Source organism: Miscanthus floridulus, chromosome 2, assembly GCF_019320115.1.
Source record: "Miscanthus floridulus cultivar M001 chromosome 2, ASM1932011v1, whole genome shotgun sequence".
NCBI classification, from domain to species: Eukaryota; Viridiplantae; Streptophyta; class Magnoliopsida; order Poales; family Poaceae; genus Miscanthus; species Miscanthus floridulus.
Window position 1 is genome coordinate 52,079,891 of NC_089581.1, and position 7,136 is coordinate 52,087,026.

The 7,136-nt window shown below is 46.7% G+C and overlaps 1 non-coding gene and 1 pseudogene across 1 annotated transcript; both read right to left on the reverse strand.

Moving 5' to 3' along the window:
• Positions 1-1,505: 1,505 nt before the first annotated feature.
• Positions 1,506-1,643, reverse strand: LOC136541095 (small nucleolar RNA snoR77). The gene has a single exon (XR_010780195.1). It is a non-coding gene; the product is annotated as a small nucleolar RNA snoR77 (small nucleolar RNA).
• Positions 1,644-3,332: 1,689 nt separating this feature from the next.
• LOC136538781 (uncharacterized) lies at positions 3,333-5,393 on the reverse strand (annotated as a pseudogene).
• Positions 5,394-7,136: the final 1,743 nt, after the last annotated feature.

A 7,136-nucleotide genomic window follows, 5' to 3' on the forward strand; every position in this document is an offset into this window, starting at 1 on the left:
TACTTTTACGCACTAAGTGAATTAACTCAGATATTTAGTTTAGTCCATCAAAGTGAACCACCTACGACTCACTCGTCATTCCATGCGTGTTTTAAAACCCGAAAATTTATAGGTTGATTTCTCTTAGGTCTAACCTAGGTGCTAAGTGCGCTCGTAACATCAGAGGTATTACACAAACTGACTTAAAGGACGGCGTAGATACACCCTAGGAGCGGTAGAGAACCGACATTGCGACGCGGAGGCTGGCAGGTGGGCCCAGGGGCCGGGCGGCCTACATGTGGGGCCGGCCAGCCCCACATGGCAGCCCCTCGGGTCTGCTTCAGTGGAGAGCCTCCTAGAGTCTTCTAAAATTTTCCCACGCTGTTTACACGGCGGAAATTCGTAATTTCCTCTGATGAATAGGTCCCCTTGATAATTTTCTAGATAAATCCTGCTGAAAAAACAGATCACCAAAACTTGTGAAATTTATTGGGTAGGGCCGGCCAGCCCCACATGGCAGCCCCTCGGGTCTGCTTCAGTGGAGAGCCTCCTGGAGTCTTCTAGAATCTTCCCACGCTATTTACACGGCTGAATTTTGTAATTTCCTCTGATGAATAGGTCTCCTTAACGGTTTTCTGGATAAATCCTGCTAAAAATTATTAGTTTAAACTCTTATACCTATGTTTGATGATGAAATTAAGTATAAAACCTTGCCATTTTATTACTCTAGCATGGCATGGACCTGCGTAAGCCGAGAAAATGGTTCACTAGGGACCTCTGCCTGAGGTTTCGCGGACAGTACCCTGGGTCACTAACCCAAAGTTTTAGTATAAATTCAGCTAACCAGATCACTCAAGAGCAAACGTTTGCGGCCACCACCATGAGACTGGTCAAGCTCTTCGCTGTATTCACCCTGGCTGCTCTGTTCACCGCGACATGGCCCGTTGCTGTGCTGGGGGGTAGACTGGCCAGGGCGCCCCCAACGCCGAAATCTGGTCCCATCCAGCACCATCGCCCACCACGACTACACCACCCGCCGCCACCGCCGCTCCATCAGCACTTTGTCGGCCACAACCATATCCAGCACCACGACGGCTACACCGCCCGCCGCTCCATCGGCAGGGTCTTCCGTCTGCCACAACCATATCCAGCACCACCACCATTTCATCATTAGATTATAATTCAGTATTCGATCGAGCAAGATATTTTTTGCATTCACAGTTTCAGTACTTTTTTAGGCGCCCCCTCAATCAGTGCTCGATCTTTCGATTGTTCCAGTAAACAGTGTTGACTCTTTTAATCAGTGTTCACTCTTTTATCCAGTAATATAGATCGTGTGATCTTCAAATCGTATACTGCTTTCAAAATTTCAGTATTTGGCTGAGCTATTATTTTCTTTTACCGTTCAAATCTTTACTGCGGTTAAGACGTTAAAATGTCTCGTGAGAACGAGCAGATCATTTAGATTTGAATAGCAAAATGGGTCTTAATTTTCTGCACAAGAAGGATTCAGAGACAAAGAAACAGATGTTCGTAAGACTTACTAGACCAGCCTCAACGAGGGGAGGCGACCTCCCCCCTCAGCCGATCTGAAGAGCAGAAGATTTGTTCTCCGAGCAACGCAACACCTCCATTGCCATTGAAATCGGACAAAGGGGCTGCCTGAATCGTTGCTCGTTGACGTTCTCTCGTCCTTCGAGATGACATCGATCCGATGCAAAAGGGAGCTCGGACACAGCAAAAACAACGAGACGCAAAAAAAAGAGAAGGAAAATAACCGAACAAGTGATCTCATCAGATACATGAAGCCACGAAGACATCCTACAAAACCGATCCGCACAGGCGCGATGCCTCGGGGTGGCCGTGCGGCGCTGAAGTGAAGAGGTTAGCTGCGTCCTCTCGCCCGGATTGCCTTTATAGGAGGGAGGAGAGGGGAACCCTAACCAGGGGAGGCCACCTGGGTTGGCTCACGGGAAATGATAGGGGTTGTAGCCCATTTTGAGCATCAGGCCGTTGGGTTATGTCTGGCCGGCCCAGTAAAAGGAGAATTTTCGGACTAAAATTAAGCCCAATTCCTAAGGCGAACGTGGGGAAATTTCTCCATTCGTACATTTTTTCTATGCCCTTGTTTAGTTCCACCCTAACTTTTAAAAAGTTGCTACAGTCCCTGTCACATCGAATGTTTGCGGCCCGTGCATGGAGCATTAAATGTAGACGAAAAGAAAAACTAATTGCACAGTTTGGTAGGAAATTGTGAGACGAACGTTTTGAGCCTAATTAGTCCATGTTTGAACACTATTTGCCAAATAAAAACGAACGTGCTACAGTAGCCCCAAAATCCAAATTCCTACAACTAAACACAGCCTATATAAAATTGAATTGATTCCTATACAATTGTATGATATCTATGAAATTCCTGCATTTCAAACATGCCTTATAATTGCAGCGCATCAGCATCCTTAGAGCATCTCCAAGAGTATCCTAAATTTTTCTCCCAAAAAGTCGACGTTTTCTAACTCCTAAAAATGTATTGGGAGAAAAAAAAAAGAAGACCATCTCTAATAGTTTCTAATAATTCACTCCTAAAATATAGAATATAATTTTACATCAGGAATCCTATACTATTACTAAATTATTTTAACCAAATTTTTTATATTCTTTCTCTCTTGTACATTTGCATTTGGAACCCTGTCATACTCTTTATTCTTTTTTCGCCCTTCCACCTTTAATTGGCTGAAGAATACGTGCGGCTCCGCGCAAAGTTACACGCGACAAGGAGGATTTTCCAAGTGCGTAAATTTTAGGAGGAAGGATTAGGACTTGTTGGAGAGGGAGTTTTCTCATCTTACCAAAAACCAATGATTAGGAAGGGAAATAGGCTAATAAAAAGAGAGTATATGGTTGGTGTTTGGACTCCCCAGCTTAGTTTAATAGGGGGAATCAGAGCCTCCTGGAATAGAATAACTCGGTTGAAGGGTATGTTCCGGAATAGGTCCCATTCTTCTACCCTTTTCGGGTAGTTGATGGCTATTCACAACTACTACCTTAACGCCAAAGAAGTGTTCGACCCAATGCTTTATTTCTGTCTTAGTGAATCTCGATTCGACATTAAAAGTATATATTGAGTCTTTCCCAATGAAACATTTGGGGGTTCATGAGAGAGAAATGATAGCTCCTCATCCATCCGGAGCTCAATAGGAGTTCGGTTGAGAGCAAATTTGTGTTGTGGTGTCTCAAAATAGGATAGGGCTTCGGTTAAGAGTTTAGTTGGAGTTGCTTGATAACTTGACAAATGCATATACAAGTTGTGTGGAGTATGAAACATTAGTCAAGTCACGATGGATACATTCGCATAGCATCATTCATGATTGTATATCAAACGGCAGATGTGCGCTGCAGGAAAATGGGTGGATTCATATCTATCAGTTCCACAAGTTCCCTTACCAAGCATGTGCAAAGAATTTAAAAAACCGGAATGTTAACCTGACACAGATTTCAGTCCACGATCCTAAGGATTCAACAGGAATGGAGACAACTGACCACGATCTCTGACTCTTTGCTTGCTCATACTCAACTAAAAACAAAGCACTTAAAGCATCATGTCTGCCATAAGCCAATGCACCAACAGAAGGTTCATCATCATGGAATGAATGGATCCCAGTGTTCTCATCATGGTACTGGTGGTAAACCCGTAGCATGATCTGAAAAGCCAAAATTGATAAACTCATAACCATGCCATAGCTCAGATTCCAACAAACCGAGTCGTGATATTTCAGAAATTAATGTGCTTGGGATTGGCCGTAGAGGAGAGTACAGCTGTACGTACAGGAAAAATTGGATCAACAGTATCTAGCTAGTTTCAAGTACTATGTAAGTTAGAGACTGACTTAGATCATATTAGATTTGATAGCATTCTGCATTCATAACCTCGATTCTCTTGAGTATCCAGTCATCCACATTTTTTTTGTGACAAATTGCTGAAAGTAACAACTAAGCAAGAATGTTGTACAGGGCTACTAGAAATTACCTGGAGTATAGAAGCTCATGTAAGGAATGACAACGTCGGGCCTTCTGCTGGACATCTTCTTGACTTGGCCTGACTCCAGGTTAATCGCGAAGATGCCAGCGCTTGTCCTGACGAAGATGACGCCGAGGCCCTCCGCGAAGCAAACCGCAATTGCATCTTCCTTCGTCAAGATCTCCGTGAAGCCAAGCGCAGTTGGTTGGTTCAAGGGGACACGGGTCTTGCGATCGGGCAGTGTGCTGAGTTCCAAGACCCTGCTCTGCGTCCATGCCGCCAGTTCTGTCGGAACCGGCGGTCTCTCTCGACCAGCGGCGGATCCACTAAAAATTTTAGCCAAGCACAGAACAAAAGTACAACAGCAACATACCTAGTCATCTTAAGTTTCAACGCTACCTACACGATACCGCGGTTGAATCCGCCGCTGGTCTCCACCACAGGTAGAGGCGGGACCCCCGCACACTGGCGAACCCAGACCACCGCCCATTGCCGGCATGAGGATACCGTGACCTTGGTGCGGTAACGGCGGGTCGACAAATGCGTTTCCGGCGACCCAAGTCGTACTCCACGATGGTCTTGCTCTGTGCAGCGGGGAAGTAGATCCTATTTCCCACAAGCGCGATGGGTTCCAGCATGTCCATGTCCGCGAGGCCATTGGGGGTGTTGAGCGTAGGTCGCGTCTCTCCAGGCTCCGGTCTTCGAGGAGTAGACGCGGGCGTACGTCATCCCATCGTCGTCGGTGTCCACGAATGCGACGAGGAAGGGCCCGCCGTGGCAGTCGAGGTGGTCGCAGTCGCAGCCCCCTTCGCGCGCGGCCGCAGCGCAGAGCACCGCCACGTTCCAATAGTAGAACGGGCACGGCATCCACAGCCCCCACACCTCATCCGTGACGGGGCTCCATACGAAGAGGTCATGGTCATTCTCCTCGCCGGTGACGTTTCTGAAGAGGATGCGGCCGTGACGGGCGTCGCGCACGTAGCAGCCGGCATGGTCGAGGGTGCGAGGGCGGAAGGAGGTGGTGCGGACGAACCGAGCGAGGAAACGATTGCTAGGGAGTTCCAGGTGGAAGAGGAGGCCCAGCATGGGAGGCACCCCGTGGAACGCGCGATAGCGGCGAAGGAAGGCGGGGTCGGTGAGGAGGCGGCGCCAGGGCTTGCAGACGGCCGAGCAGCGAACGAGGCGCCTAGGATCGTGCGGCGGGAGGCGGAGGAGGATCTCAGCGATGAGGTCGTCGGGCAGATCCAGCAGCGAGCGGCCGCACCGGCGTTTCGGCGGAGGAGTCGTGGCCATGGTTGCTATCGCCGCGGCGTTCGGGGTTTGGGGACAAGGATAGGGAGACGCGGAGAGCCGACTGCTTGCCGGCGCCCGGCGCTTCAATTCACAATTGAGGTCGTTGGCGCCGCCTCCATCGCACAGAATTATCTACTGTATCATTGGTGCTGAAACGAGAAAAGCAGCATACCTCCTGCCCCAGAACGTGCTTCCTAGGACCCCACGTGCTACTGACCTGACCCACGTGCTTCCTAGGACCCCACGTAGCAGAAGGATTCATCCTCACCGCATGGTGAGATCGCACGGCAGCCGGCAGCGGCGGTACGCATGCTGTAGCTTCAACGCGCGCGCGACCGGAACCAAGCATTTAGGATAAAGAAGTTGGTCGCTTGATAAAAAAAAACTCAACAAAATCCTGGTTACTCATTAAAAATTGGGAGTTGCTATATTTCAGTCGCCTGAAATATATCAACCATCTCAGGCGACGTCCAGGGCCCTTGGATCTTCATCCAAGGGTTAGATCTGTTCTCTGTTGTTTCTCTGTAGCAGGCGACAAAACGGGTCCGCAAATGAACCCGCAAACCCAACCAAAGCAGGTACCGGGCCCGCCAAACCTTAACGGGTGCAAGATCCAATACCCGCTATGTCAAATAACTACTCATTCGGCCCACAAAACAGCTATTCGGCCCAATTGAACAGTACACAAATTATAGCTCTGCCACTACACCCTCCAGCAAGAAAGAAAAACCCCCTATTCGTTTCACAAATCTGCCACTGCAACCTCTAGCAAAGCAAGAAAGAAACACCACGATTGAATATAGATACACAACGAGATGTTCTCAGTAAACAATGTCAATGAATAACCGCTACTAGTCTCTCCATTCTTGCCATAGCAGTCACAATTGGTGGTTCCCTATCATAGTCTGCATCTCTCGGAAGCAAAGTTCCCACCAGCAGTCAGCATGCATATCATAATCATGCATGCCTTCAACATTCCATCAGTCCCTGCATGATTGCCTATTTTTGTGTTATTGTCAAGTACTGCTACTAGTAGCAATTACAAGTAGGGCATGCATATATGGTGATAACTCAAGATCAAACCATACCAGGCCAGTAGTTGTGCCGCTACAATTAACTAGACAGTGCTCTGTCAAGGGAGTGATTCAGAGTGAAGGTGCCCTATATTCATAATTAATGACTTCTAATGAGCACAGAAAAAAGAAAACATATTACAAAGATCCAGAGAAAAGTATCATCCGACATCTCTCAAAAAGCTTTATTTGACAAAACAAAGATCCAAACTCATTGTTCTAATATTCTCCAGTTTTACCTAAAAAATGATAGGTTCTGAAACTGCAATCTACCTAATCTCCAAGTCTCGTTGCACATCCATTTCCACCTCAGTTAAATTGGGTTTCCAAAGCTAAAACACTACTACCAGTCTAGAAACTAAATTACAATGAGCCAATGAAGCTACGCTAGTCAAATTGTCGTTTCTGTAGACATTTAGCAACACAAACTATACACAAGGGAAATGATGTTTTAAGTAAAGAATGACCAACCTCTCCACATATAGACTCAAAGAACAATTTCATATCAGCCTAAGTGACTTGCAATAAGTGCATATATTAAAATAGAACAATGACAGAATGAGTACCTAGTGTTTGCATAGGTGTTCATAGCAATCCATCTTGTCAATGTTTTTACAGTAAATAATGATTGCACACATTTCACGTCCATCATCAGACTGCAGATCACAACAAAGTGGCAAAATTTTTAGAGATCATAAGTAGATACAACCAAGCACAGATTTCATGTTCATTAAAATTCCACAAATTGTACATGCTCACAACTAAATTTGCAA